Source organism: Saccopteryx bilineata, chromosome 6 (assembly GCF_036850765.1).
Source record: "Saccopteryx bilineata isolate mSacBil1 chromosome 6, mSacBil1_pri_phased_curated, whole genome shotgun sequence".
NCBI classification, from domain to species: domain Eukaryota; kingdom Metazoa; phylum Chordata; class Mammalia; order Chiroptera; family Emballonuridae; genus Saccopteryx; species Saccopteryx bilineata.
The window spans coordinates 50,030,194-50,045,394 of record NC_089495.1 but is presented as its reverse complement, the minus strand read 5'-3'; the positions used below and the strand labels follow the sequence as shown (position 1 = coordinate 50,045,394).

Sequence of the window (15,201 nt, the reverse complement as noted above, 5' to 3'; positions counted from 1 at the left end):
GCCTCACCCAATGTCTGCTTGTAACCTCTTTTGGAGACTTGAACACACATGATGCCATAAATGAGAAACACTGACCCACCTCTGTGTCTTCAGTTGATTTAAATAAGTTTCAGTAGCTTGCCCTGAATTTACAATTTAACTGATAAGTCACATCAGTTTACCAAGGTGGCCTGGGAATCCAATAAAAAGAAAAAAATAAGACCAGTCTGTACATGTTCAAAGGGCCATGGTCTGTGAGCTCAGTTAGTGGGGGTAGGGGAGAGGGTTGATTTTTTCTTCTTTTTTTCTTTTTTTTTGACAGACAGAGAAGGGGATAGATAGGGACACACAGACAGAAAGGGACAGAGATGAGAAGCATCAATTCTTTGTTGTGGCACTTTCGTTGTGCATTGATTGCTTTCTCATATGTGCCTTGACGGGGGGGGGGGGGGCTACAGCAGACCGAGTAACCCCTTGCTCAAGCCAGCAATCTTGGGCTCAAGCTGGTGAGCTTTGCTCAAACCAGATGAACCCTCAATCAAGCAGGTGACCTCAGGGTTCGAAACCTGGGTCCTCCATGTCCCAGTCCGATGCTCTATCCATTGCACCACCACCTGGTCAGGCGAGAGGGTTGATTTTTTAAGAGATTTTGAAAACATAAAATTTCACACAGATGACTAATACTTCTATACAACTTAATGGATGTGGACACACAATGGGAAGAAAATCTTATTGAAAGAGAAAAAGACAATGTTATAGAATGATCTTCTCTGGAAATTTAAACCAATCTCAAGGAAATCTCTGAAAGTCTGGTTTAATCTCTTCCTTTTCATATGTACTTTTGACAGTAAAATTATTGGATGTGCCAAAGAGCAGCTGCCAACTAACAATTTCATTCAGTTACTGGGATAAATTATTAATTCTTTTGCTATCATTCTGCCCAGTTCCTCATTATTCTCATGAAGCCTATTTTACTTCCTGGTATGCTGGAATATTTCAGTGAGATTAAGTGTTAGAAGTAGTCATATAACTAAACAGTGATGAACAGCAGCAGCTAAACCTGCCTTAGGTAGACAGAGCAAGTGGTCCCCTTCAGGTTGCAATGTTGGGAGGATAGTGGAGTGGTGAGGACCACACTGGGCAAGACAAGCCCCTGGCCTCAGGGAGTTTGTGGTTAAGATCTTGCTTAGGAAGGAAATTGGAAACTAAGAGTCATGCAGATGAAGGAAAACAGAGGGTAACTAGAAGTAAAGGATCTATAAATAGAATGTCAGGAGTCTGAGGAACAAGGCTCAGAAAAAGACAGACTGTAGAGGACAAGGGTCGTCCAAAACCTAACACATGGTCTTCCCTCCCAAACCTGTGTCCTTTATGTTATTCTCCCCACCAAATATGAAGGGCCTTTTGGTGTGGGCCGAATGTCTCCATGGATGTTTTAAACAGGACCAAATGTCTGCTATTAGAGAGAGAGAGAGAGAGAGAGAGAGAGACAGAAAGAGAGAGAGACAGAGATTTTTTTTTTTTGTATTTTTTTTTTTCTGAAGCTGGAAACGGGGAGAGACAGTCAGACAGACTCCCGCATGCGCCGACCGGGATCCACCCGGCACGCCCACCAGAGGGCGATGCTCTGCCCACCAGGGGGTGATGCTCTGCCCCTCCGGGGCGTCGCTCTGTTGCGACCAGAGCCACTCTAGCGCCTGGGGTAGAGGCCAAGGAGCCATCCCCAGCGCCCGGGCCATCTTTGCTCCAATGGAGCCTTGGCTGCGGGAGGGGAAGAGAGAGACAGAGAGGAAGGAGAGGGGGAGGGATGGAGAAGCAGATGGGTGCTTCTCCTGTGTGCCCTGGCCGGGAATCGAACCCGGGACTTCTGCACGCCAGGCCAACGCTCTACCACTGAGCCAACCGGCCAGGGCCTGAGACAGATTTTAAGGAATTAGTTCACACTATTTGGAGGCTTAGAGCAGGGGTCCCCAAACTTTCTACACAGCGGGTCAGTTCACTGTCCCTCAGACCATTGGAGGGCTGCCACATACAGTGCTGTTCTCACTGACCACCAGTGAAAGAGGTGCCCCTTCTGAAAGTGCGGCGGGGGCCGGATAAATGGCCTCAGGGGGGCCGTAGTTTGGGGACACCTGGCTTAGAGAATCCAAAATCTGATGAAGTATCTGGAAGGCTGAAGACTAAGGGAAGAGCTGTAGTCTGATTCCCAAGGTTACCTTTTGTCAGAATGTCTTCTTGCTCAGAGGAGGCTCAGCCTTTTTCTCTTAAGGCCTTCAACTGATTGAATAAAGCCTACTCATATTAGGGAGAGCCATCTGTTTTACTCAAAGTCCACTGATTTAAATGTTAATCTCATCCATGCCAAAGAGCAAGTGCCAACTAACAATTTAATTCAGCTACTGGGGTTACTTATTAACTTTTATCATAGAAACATCCAGAATAATGTTTGATCATTATTACATCATTTAATTGTCATGTAGCTATTTCTATATAAAAATATACTTTTTTCAGTTGGCTTCACTGTTTTATAACAAATTATTTTATGTATAATTCTTAATAATTCACTAATGTGTAATGTGCATGTTCCAAGATTAAGTAAATTATTTTACTGGGTACCAGGACCCAGCCAAGTTGACACATAAAATTAACCAGGACTCTTTCTCATACTTACAGGTTGCACATACCTGAGTGCCAAGTAGACACTTTCAGAGTAGAGAGTGGGAAGTGCTGGGCGTAGCTGAGACAGGGGGCTGCCGGTCTGCACCAGCAGGAAGCCTGTTTCCGTCACACAGATGCAGAGGTCAAAGGGGGTTTTGAGGCTGTCTGCGCTCATAAGTCTCCATTATTACTCATATTTTCCTTTCCAACACTGAAGAAAAAAATGTGTTTGAGTCAAAGTTCCATTTGCCTAAATTTACATTTAGAAACTAAAAGGGAATTTGCATATAATTGTTACATAAAACCAAGAAAAAAATTATACATTTTCTAATGACATTTTCAAATCAAACTAAAATCAATCATTCATTCTTTAAATTATTATTATTATTAAGTGAGAGGCAGGGAGGCAGAGACAAACTCCCTCATGCGCCCTGACCGGGATCCATCCAGCAAGCCCCTTACCAGGCTGTGCTCTGTCCATCTGGGGCTGTTGCTCCATTGCTTGACAACTGTGTTATTTGAGCACCTGAGGCAAGCCATGGAGCCATACTCAGCGCCCAGGGCCAACTTTGCTTGAATCATTCAATTCATGGCTGTGGGAAGGGAAGAGGGAGGGAGTGGAGAAGCAGATAGTCGCTTCTCCTTTGTGCCCTGACCAGGAATCCAATATGAGACTTCCACACACGTGACTGATGCTCTATCGCTGAGCCAACTAGCCAGGGCAATCATTTTTTTAAAATTTTTTTTATTTTTCTGAAGCCGGAATCGGGGAGAGACAGTCAGACGGACTCCCGCATGCGCCCCACTGGGATCCACCCGGCATGCCCACGGGGGGGGGGGGGGGGGGGGGGGGGGGCGCTCTGCCCACTAGGGGGCGATGCTCTGCCCTTCCGGGGCGTTGCTCTCTTGCGACCAGAGCCACTCTAGCATCTGGGGCAGAGGCCAAGGAGCCATCCCCAGCGCCCAGGCCATCTTTGCTCCAGTGGAGCCTCGGCTGCGGGAGGGAAAGAGAGAGACAGAGAGGAGGAGAGGGGGAGGGGTGGAGAAGCAGGTGGGCGCTTCTCCTGTGTGCCCTGGTTGGGAATCGAACCCGGGACTTCTGCATGCCAGGCCGATGCTCTACCACTGAGCCAACCGGCCAGGGCCAATCATTCATTTTTTCTTTTTTTTTTTTTTTTCATTCATTTTTCTGAAGCTGGAAACAGGGAGAGACAGTCAGACAGACTCCCGCATGCACCCAACCGGGATCCACCTGGCACGCCCACCATGGGGCGAAGCTCTGCCCACCAGGGGGCGATGCTCTGCCCATCCTGGGCGTCGCCATGTTGTGACCAGAGCCACTCTAGCGCCTGAGGCAGAGGCCACAGAGCCATCCCCAGCGCCCGGGCCATCTTTGCTCCAATGGAGCCTTGGCTGCAGGAGGGGAAGAGAGAGACAGAGAGGAAAGTGCGGCGGAGGGGTGGAGAAGCAAATGGGCGCTTCTCCTGTGTGCCCTGGCCGGGAATCGAACCCGGGTCCTCCGCACGCTAGGCCGACGCTCTACCGCTGAGCCAACCGGCCAGGGCCAATCATTCATTTTTAATAAAACTAAAACTACCTCTAAAAGAATACAGAAAATTTTAACCAGTTAATGTTTGTCATTTGATTTAATGTTAAAAAAGTGTGTTCCGCTTAGCAGATATTCTCTCATATACATAGTTTATTGTCGCCATGACAAATGGTGCCCTGGATGGGGAATGGGAACCAAATGACAGACTTGCTACTCCAAGTAGTCACTGTCACCATGACACCTCTCTTTCACTAAAAACATAAATAAATAAATAAATAAATAAATAAATAAATAATAAAATAAAATATAAGTCTATTTTCTGACTTGCTGACAGAATAAGGAAAAATGTGATTCAGAGAATGCTCTTAAGGGTAAGAGGTAAAAAATTTGGCCTATGCTGTATGTTAACAATGAGAAGCATGTGGGACAGGAAAAGAATTCTTCTCACAGAGCAGGAATTCTCTACAATGTCTCTTCAAAGACTACTTTAAAAAATAGTGGTTAATCATAATTTAATGAGAAAAAATATTGTAATTTTTTATTGTTATTGTCATGGCACAACTTATGAACAATTCATTCTTTTATTTTATTAATTGTTGCCCTCTCATCATTTTGACTTATGCACTGATATTTTAACTGCCAACATACCTTAAATCAAAGCCTTTTTTAATTAAAAATATGAAATTCCTAAATATCCCTCTACCTAAAAAGGAAAGTTTATATTTTATTTCTGCTGACACTTTACTTAATTTTGGAGCTTATACTTTACAAATTAGTGAATTGTTAAGTGTTATAGATAAGATTGCCAAATATAAAACAATTATAAAACAGCCAAGCAAACTGAAACTAAGTATAAGTACTATTTATATAGAAATAGCTATATGCTAATTATATAATGAATGAAAAGCTCTTAAGACAGGGTGTGGTACATAGTAAGTGCTCAATAAAAGTTGTTTTTTTAATTTGACAATGTTGGTGTCTTTAATTTGCTTTATTTTAAGTTCATAAATATATAAATACTTAGTGTATTTTCACTATTATAGATAAAAGTCATCTTGCTAGCTAGGCTGTATGGGGGAACTGAAAATTGAAGGAGATATATACACCATTGAGAAAAACATGAGTTCTTTTAGGGGTGATAGAAAATAATTACATAAACAACAAAGTACTTGACATAAGTGAAGGTATCCAAGAGGTATGGAGATGCAGATAGATGAGGGCAAATCTCACAGAGGAAGAGGTATTTGTCCTGGACCTTGAAGAATGGATGGGATTTCCAATGGCAAAAGTGACAGGGAGGTGAAAAGCATTCTAGGCAGAGGGAGTGGGGAGAGCACAGATGCAAAGGGAGGAGTGAGTGCAGGAACCGGGTTACCAGGTTTGTTTGGAACACAAGACGGTAGCAGGAGAGTTCTTGGAGGTCAGCCTGGAAAGTATGGGAGTATGGAGACCTCAGATTCAGAGACAGATCATCCCTGAAGGTGTTTGTACATGAAAGAACATGACTAGAGGCAGTTTTAGGAAAATTGATCTGGAAGCATTCTGTTTCTGCGTGTTGACGTAAAGAGAAAATTCCTTTTGCATTAGTTTCCATTTTATAGAACTGCTTGTCTTAGGCCAGAACCTACCCTGGGTTCCTGGACTTGAAGTCCAGTGATTTTGCCACTACTACAGTGTCTGCATGGATCTGCAGGCAAGGTATCCACAGTGGTTCATGGGTGCGCTTCCTGACTACGTCTGGAAGCAGTAGGATGTGTGTTCTTTTGATGCTTTCCAACAGCGCTGGCTGCTACTCACCCAGCTCCTTCCCTCCTGAGCCCTGCAGCACACCTCAGTATTCTGGATGGGGCAAGAAAGAGGTAGTCTTCTTTGGTGGTGTCTGCACAGCTGGGGAAGCCAGGTGCTCATTCATATACTCTCACTTTCCTCGGGAGAAATCACCAGTGTCTCTTGGCACTTAGCTGTATGGCTTTGGGGGAGGGGTCATGTGGATAAAATGAAACTGTTCCTCTCACCATCTTCCATGCATATACTCTGTATTTTTGGGAGACTGTCAAAATTCAGAAGGGAAATAGTGGTGTCAACAAAAGTTTGCTTCCACCAATCTAATTAACAGAAGTCCTCAATCTGGGTTACAGAAAGAGGAGAAACTTTACTCAGGTAAACTGTGCAAATTGGAGAAATACAGCCTCTGCTAGAAACTGAAAGTGTGCTCCACTGAGACAAAAGGGAGGCTACTTTTTTATAGAGAAAGTCCCTGCCCTGGTTCCTGATCGGCCCATTATTATGCAAATAAAGAATCCAAATTAGCTGTGTCTGATTGGTCCACATAGCAGTGTCCTGATTGGTTAGAATTTCATATTTTGATAGGTCATTATGGAGCTGCTCTGATTGGTCAGTAAAGATGGAGGATATTGTTATGCAGCTCCAATTGGATGAAGCAGGTCTCAGCCAATTCATTGAAAGTTGATACCAACAACTTTTTTATAAGGGTCAGTTTAGCCAAGCTGGAGCACAGTGCAGGAGGCTGGAAGCACAGTCTGTGGCTTTTCCCTGAAAAGCAGTGTGTGTGTGAGAAAGGTATCCATTAACAATGGCTACTAGACTCTGGTTATGATTTTAGAGCTAATTGACCATGGGGAGTCCTTGGCAGGTATTTTCCTTCTCAGGGTCAGCAGTAGGAAACTCTTATTCAGCCATTTTGCTGATGTCATTGCATAGGTTCCTTTTTACAGAACGAGAATACACCTAGGAAAATTAATTTATCTTTGTTCATTTACACTTTGCAGAGAATTATTTTATTTATACTTTCTAATTATGTAATTACTTATGTAAAATCTGAGCAACTCAGGGCATTTTCTTTAGAATCAAAAATCAAGTAGCAATGATGAGTATTATTCCAATAATGGATAAATTCAATCCTTTGAGGATTAGTTTACATCAGTGTAACTATGAGAAAAGTGAGCTTCTGTGCTGTCTCTGAAGAAAATTCTGAGAGTGTCTGTCCAAAGAACATTTTTTAAAACAGAAAGCACTCCTTGAGTTAAATATACGACCTCTTACAGAACCTGTTTGGAAGGTCAGTCTTGTGTTGGCTTTCATAAATTTAACAAATTTGTAACAGAGGCTGCAGGCACTTACCAATATCAAGTTTTCCTCTGCTCCTGCTCACGCAGCCAGACTGTACCTCCCAGGTTCCTTGTGTCTGGGGAGGTCATAAACTAGTCTTGGCTAGTGAGATGTGGAGAAAAATGATGTGCACATTTTCAGAAGTGACCCCTAATCCTTCCTTGTATTCTCCATATGACCCATGTGTATTGGCTGAATGCAAAGAATCTTCTGAGAACTCCAGGATTCTAGAGGACGGAAAGGTCACTAGATGAATGAAGCCTACATCCCAGAATAAATACAAGAAACAGAACCCCTTGTCTGCTACCTTTCCCACCCCATATTGGATTACGATTCTTTTTTGGTTAAGCCAATTAGATTTGGCTATTGTACATTATTGCAATAAGACTCTTCTGAGTAATATACATCATACCTCTTAGATTCTGATGAAATTGTTAAGACTCTATGGGTGACACTTACCTGGGCGCAAGTGCTGCTCTTTGATTTGCTGTTGTGCTCTTTTAGTACCCCGAGCAAGACCCTCCTCTTGTTTTAGTGTTTGTTTCACTGTCAATCAGTATCAGTCAGTCCAATGACCTTAGCATATTTCCGTGAAGACAGTTAGCTCTGTTGCTGATAACAGGCATTGACTGTCCAGGGTCCACTGGTTATCACTCCTGTCTTCACCAACTCTATTAACAGGCCATAGAACTTCACCCCCCATATCACCCCTGTGTGTCTGAACCTTTCCCACATTTTCTTGAATATGAGCTTTGCAATCGTGAATTGTCAGCACATAGGGCTAGAACTTTTGCTAAGATAACCAGTCCACTGAGTTGCCAGAGAATTAGAAATCTACTTTTTTTTTTTTTGTATTTTTCTGAAGCTGGAAATGGGGAGAGACAGTCAGACAGACTCCCGGATCTACCCGGCACACCCACCAGGGGCAACGCTCTGCCCACCAGGGGGCAATGCTCTGCCCCTCCAGGGTGTCGCTCTGCTGTGACCAGAGCCACTCTAGCGCCTGGGGCAGTGGCCAAGGAGCCATCCCCAGCGCCCGGGCCATCTTTGCTCCAATGGAGCCTTGGCTGCGGGAGGGGAAGAGAGAGACAGAGAGGAAGGAGGGGGGGTGGAGAAGCAAATGGGCGCTTCTCCTATGTGCCCTGGCCGGGAATCGAACCAGGGTCCCCCGCACGCCAGGCCGACGCTCTACCGCTGAACCAACCGGCCAGGGCCAGAAATCTATTTTAACATCAGCCTCAAGTTCTCTTTTGTGTCTTCAGGGAGCAATATGAACAAATTCATTCTATTTGTGGTGTGGAATAAGTCAGAGAGCAAACCAGTAATTTGATACAAGTGACCAAATTCTCAAGTATTAAGCTCAAAAACCCTTAGTAGACCTAGTAAATGAGTGAATCTCTCTGGCAATTCAAATTTGCCAAATATGTATTTTTATGGAGTTAGCTACATTGATTTACTGGCTTAGTAATAATTCAATTTGAATAGAGGTCTGGATATTGTTGTGTGTATGTCTCCTGGAGGAACCCAGAAGCAAAGACCATGTCTCCTCGGTAACCCTGTGTATAAATATGGACTGTGATTCCAGGAGTTAGCAGCTGGCAGTTGTGAATAAGAACGTTTTGTAGTATTTTGTTTCAAGCAAAAATGTTTATGGTTGTATAAAAATCAAAGTAGCCAATGGTCATGTATTTTGGTTGAAAAGAAATGATTGAGAATCACTAGTTTAAGTAGCCCTGAATTTTTTTAAATTAACATTCAAATACCTTTATACATGCATTAATCTGAATTGCTTGTCACTTTCTCAGAACTACACTCCTTTTATGTGAACTAAGTGACAGATTGTATGGCTCAAAGTCATCTAAGAGAAGTTATAGTTCAATTTCCTCAACGTGATTGAAACATGAATGCATATAAAGGATCTTTATAAGCTATATGTAATATTGTATTAAATGAAGGTTATCATTGCTTCTTTTACTAAAAAATGTTTATTGTGTATCTATAATATGTAAGCCAGACACTGTTCTTAGTCATTTAAATGTACCAGCCAACAGTTCAAAGTCCATGAATTATAACATATATTTTAATTCTAGGAAGGAAATATATTATAGATTTTTAATAGAAGATCAGGAGGTGACTGATGATGCTTTGATAAAAACTAAAGCAAGGTAAGTGTATAGCGAGTTATGGGTGCTGCTGTTTTACCTATTATGGTCAGGGAAGGCCTATCTGAGGAGGTGACCTTTGGTGGGAGCATTAAGAGATGGGAGGAAATGAGCCATGTGGAGATATAAAGGAAGGGGGTCAAGACATGAACGGGAAGTGTTCATACAAATGTTATTCAGAGCCATAGACATGGATGAGATTATCTAGAAAATGTTGAGAGAAACTAGACAGACAAGAAAAGAGGGCACTCCCAGATCATTCCATTATTTAGAGCAGGGATAGTCAACCTTTTTATACCTACTGCCCATTTTTGTATCTCTCTTAGTAGTAAAATTTTCTAACCACCCACCAGTTCCACAGTAATGGTGATTTATAAAGTAGGGAAGTAACTTTACTTTATAAAATTTATAAAGCAGGCCCTGGCTGGTTGGCTCAGTGGCAGAGTGTCGGCCTGGCATGCTGGAGTCCTGGGTTCGATTCCCGGCCAGGGCACACGGGAGAAGCGCCCATCTGCTTCTCCACCCCTCCCCCTCTCCTTCCTCTCTGTCTCTCTCTTCCCCTCCCACAGCCAGGGCTCCATTGGAGCAAGGTTTGCCCGGGCGCTGAGGATGGCTCTGTGGCCTCTGCCTCAGGTGCTAGAATGGCTCTGATTGCAGCAGAGCGACGCCCCAGATGGGCAGAGCATCAACCCCCTGGTGGGCGTGCGGGGTGGATCCCGGTTGGGCGCATGCTGGAGTCTGTCTGACTGCCTCCCTGTTTCCAACTTCAAAAAATACAAAAAAAAAATAAAATTATAAAGCAGAGTTACAGCAAGTTAAATCATATAATAATAATTACTTACTAAGTACTTTATGTTGGATTTTCACTAAGTTTGGCAGAATAAATCTTTATAAAACAACTTACTATAGTTAAACCTATATTTTTATTTATACTTTGGTTGCTCCACTACCGCCCACCATGAAAGCTGGAACGCCCACTAGGGGGCAGTAGGGACCTGGTTGACTACCACTGGTTTAGAGGATTCAAAGAGGAAGAAGAGCCAGTGTGGAGACCAAGAAGCAACGAGCCAGATGGGAGGGAAACCTGGAGCAGGTGATGTCCTTAAAGCCAAGAGAAGGAAGTGGTGTAAGGGGTCTTGAGCAACTAGTTATCCATACAGATGCAAACATTATGATTAAATTCCCACCTTACCTAACATACAAAAACAAGTTCCACTTGAACTAAAGACTTAAATATGAAAAATAAAGCTTTAAATATTTTTGAAGGAAATATAAGCAAATGTGTTTATGAGCTCAGTCAATGGAAGTATGTCTTTGAAAAAACATAAATAGCACATACCACAAAATGAAAAAAACTTAATACATTTAAAATTTCTATTCATTAAAGAACAGTATTAAAAATTAAAGTGACACAAACTGGGAGAAAATATTTGCAGCATATAAAATCACCAAAAGTTTCTTAATAATTCATAATGTATAAAAAGCTCCTACAAACTGGTAAGACAAAGACACATAACCCAATAGAAAAAAATGCGCAGAGGGCGTAAATAAGTATGTCTCATAAGAGGAAGCCTGAATGGACACTAAACATATGAAGAAATGTTCAACCTCATTAGCAATTCAGAAAAATACAAATTTAAATCTGCAAAAGATATAATTTTACATCCACAAGATTGGCATACATTTAAAAATCAGACAATGTCAAGCATTGACAAGAATATAGAAGATAAAAAATATTCATTGTTTGTGGCAGTATAATTGATACAAACATTATGAGACAATTTTGGTGTTATTTAATAAATTTGAAGATACACAGACCCTGTGGTTCAGAAGCTACTTTCCAGAGAAACTCTTGCTCATGTGCAACAGGAAGCCTGAACAAGAATGGTCATAGAAACACTGTTTATAATAACGGAAGGAAGGAAGGAAGGAAAAGAAAGAAAGAAAGAAAGAAAGAAAGAAAGAAAGAAAGAAAGAAAGAAAGAAAGAAGAAAGAGGAGAGAAAGAAAGAAGAGAGAAAGAGGCAGAGAAGGAGGGAGGGAGGAAAAGGAAAGGAAAGGAAGGAAGAGAAAAGAAAAGAAAAAAGAAATAAGATTAATGGCATTAATGTGAGAATACATAAATAAATTAATGTAGTTGTTATGGTAACCAGCCTCCAGGATGACCACTGATGTCAATTTCTGGTATTCGTGTGGTTTGTGCAGTCCTCTCCTTACTGAATAGAGTGGAACTGTGTACCAGTAAGACAATTTAGAAATGTGATAGATGACTTCCAAGGCTAGGTCACAAAAGTCATTGTGACTTCTGCCTTGCTCTCTTGGATTACTTTCTCTGGAAGAAGACAGCTGCCATATTGTAATTATACTCAAGCAAGCCTATGGGGATATCCACATGGCAAGGAACTCAGGCCTCCTTCTAACAGCCAGCACCAACTCTCAGTCTGTGAGTAAGCCATCTTGAAAACAAAGTAGCCCCAGTCAAGCCTTCAGAAAACTTCATACTTAGTCAATATCATGACTCCAATCTCACGGGAGACCCTTTGCTAGAACAACTCAGCTAAGCCTTTCTTAAATTCCTAACCTACAGAAACTGCTTATAGTTGTTTTGAGCTGCCAAATTTTGGAGTAATTTATTGCACAACCATAGATAACTAATACAGACATGTAAAGGAATACTGCATAGCAGTGAAAGCAAGCGAGGGTTACAAGTATTATCATGGATAAACTTCATAAAAATAATGCTGAGAGAAAAAAACAAGTTACAAAGATATGGCCAGTAAGTTATCATTTATATAAATTTTATAAAATAAAAACTACATAATACACTGTTTAGAGCAGGGGTTGGGAACCTATGGCTCGCGAGCCAGATGTGGCTCTTTTGATGGCTGCATCTGGCTCGCAGACAAATCTTTAATAAAAGAAATAATAATGTTAAAAATATAAAACATTCTCATGTATTACAATCCATTCATTTTCTACCACTCATGTTCATGGTTGGAGGTGGCTGGAGCCAATCGCAGCTGTCCTTCGGGACAACACCAAATTTTTATTGGATAATGCGTAACGTACACAGGTCGTTGCATGGCTTTCACAAAATTACATTTTAAAATATGTGGTGTTCATGGCTCTCTCAGCCAAAATGTTTCCTGGGTTAGAGGTATACATACAAACATATATATATATATATATATATATATATATATATATATATATGAGAATAAGCACAAAATTCAAGAGAGTAGTTACATCCAGGAAGCAGAAAGGGACAAGCAATCAGAAAAAGACACTTGAGGATTTCTAGTAGAAATATTCTACATTTTAAGATATCTGATGGATACAATGATTTTTATTATGTTAATCTTTATATTTTTAAAATTTACAAAAATGTCATAATTTTTTTTTAATTTTTTTTTTTTTTTGTATTTTTCTGAAGCTGGAAACGGGGAGAGACAGTCAGACAGACTCCCGCATGCGCCCAATCCACCTGCACGCCCACCAGGGGCAATGCTCTGCCCACCAGGGGGCGATGCTCTGCCCCTGGGGGGGGTCACTCTGCCGCGACCAGAGCCACTCTAGCGCCTGGGGCAGAGGCCAAGGAGCCATCCCCAGTGCCCGGGCCATCTTTGCTCCAATGGAGCCTTGGCTGCGGGAGGGGAAGAGAGAGACAGAGAGGAAGGAGGGGGGGTGGAGAAGCAAATGGGCGCTTCTCCTGTGTGCCCTGGCCGGGAATCGAACCCGGGTCCCCCGCACGCCAGGCCGACGCTCTACCGCTGAGCCAACCGGCCAGGGCCTAATTTTTTAAAATAAGGTGAGAATGACTGACTCTGTCCAAAGGTGCTAGGAGATCAATTATGCTAAGAAAAAGGACTAATCATTGGATCTTGCCAGGAAAAGGTCATTGATTATCATAATGAGCACTATCATGGGTGAAAAACTTACTTGGAATGGATTAAAGAGAAAATTGGAAGGTTAAGAAAATGGACATGTGCGAAAATAAAAAAGAAGGAAGGAAGGAAGGAAGGAAGGAAGGAAGGAAGGAAGGAAGGAAGGAAGGAAGGAAGGAAGGAAGGAAAAGAAAGAAAGAAAAAAAAGAAAGAGAGAGAGAGAGAGAAAAAGAAAGAAAGAAAGAAAGAAAGAAAGAAAGAAAGAAAGAAAGAAAGAAAGAAAGGAGAGAACAGGACGCCGCAGGTACCAACAAATCTCTGAGATTCTTTGTTAAGGGGAAGAGAAAAATAATATACAAGCAGGAGAAAAATAAAAAGTTATTTATTTTTGGACAGAATATTTTAAAGATCAAATAGGAAGTGAAAATAGTTGTTTCAGGAAAGACAAGTAAGAATTGTGCCTATTCTTGGATAGTTGAGAGATAATGAGTACAGTTCAAAAGTGAAGAAGTTGGACTTAGCAGTAAAATATTGTATATTGATATAATTCATAGAATAGTGGTAGTGCCAATATTGGGTGGGCAGCAGTCTTCATGCAGGAGAATAGAGCACACTAAGGTCAGTGCATTGGTGACAGGAAAGACATCAAAACCATCCTTGGTATTTTAGGACAGATGAAGATAAAACTATGAAGCAGATACATTGTTTTCAGATGCCACCTTTTGATTATCCTTTTGTCCTTATCGTCTTCTCTCCTTCCTTCTCTTCAGATTCTCTTCTCAGATTTAACCTTTCAGAATCTGATCTCAGTTAACAAAAATCACACTGAAGAATAAGAAGTTAGAAAATCCATATGACTCCCTTTAGGGGAGCTCTGGCCCTTTAATTTAATTCTGTAGTTGAAGTTTTAAGCTGGAATATCTAGGTGTCTCCTCCCTCTACATTGTGTGACTCCATAAATTTGAAGTACTTAAGATGAGTTAGTGGACAACTTCTCAACTCAAATTAAATCAACCTAAAAGGCAAGTATTAATATTATACTTTAAGTGGTGAAGTGTGTGATCAGTTATAAGGAGCCACTCTTCTTATATTGTTATATTGGTACTCCATTTGTATCATATGGTTAAGATATTGTAAGCCAACCGTCTCTATACTAGAAACCACACCTGAGAAAGGTGATCCTTTCATGATGTCAAAGACCTAGGAGAAAGGCAAATCTTTCAGACAAGAAACTAGAGGCCCTGGCCAGTTGGCTCAGTGGTAGAGCGTCAGCCTGGCGTGCTGAAGTCCCAGGTTCGATTCCTGGCCAGGGCACACAGAAGAAGCGCCCATCTGCTTCTCCATCCCTCCCCCTCTCCTTCCTCTCTGTCTCTCTCTTCCCCTCCCGCAGCCGAGGCTCCATTGGAGCAAGTATGGCCCGGGCGCTGGGGATGGCTCCTTGGCCTCTGCCCCAGGCGCTGGAGTGGCTCTGGTCACAACAGAGCGACGCCCCGGAGGGGCAGAGCGTCGCCCCTGGTGGGCAGAGCGTCGCCCCCTGGTGGGCATGCCGGGTGGATCCCGGTCGAGTGCATGCGGGAGTCTGTCTGTCTCTCCCCGTTTCCAGCTTCAGAAAAATACAAAAAAAAAAAGAAAAAAAGAAAAAAAGAAACTAGAATTGGGAGGCCCTAAATGACAAAATGAGATCTTTTCTTTTTTTTTGTTTTAAATAATTTTATTTTTAATGGGGCGACATCAATAAATCAGGATACATATATTCAAAGATAATAAGTCCAGGTTATCTTGTCGTTCACATATGTTGCATACCCATCACCCAAAGTCAAATTGTCCTCTGTCACCTTCTA

General features: G+C 42.1%; 1 non-coding gene across 1 annotated transcript; it reads left to right on the top strand.

The window, feature by feature from the left end:
• The first annotated feature begins 14,598 nt into the window (after positions 1-14,598).
• TRNAA-GGC (transfer RNA alanine (anticodon GGC)) lies at positions 14,599-14,674 on the top strand. The gene has a single exon. It is a non-coding gene; the product is annotated as a tRNA-Ala (tRNA).
• Positions 14,675-15,201: the final 527 nt, after the last annotated feature.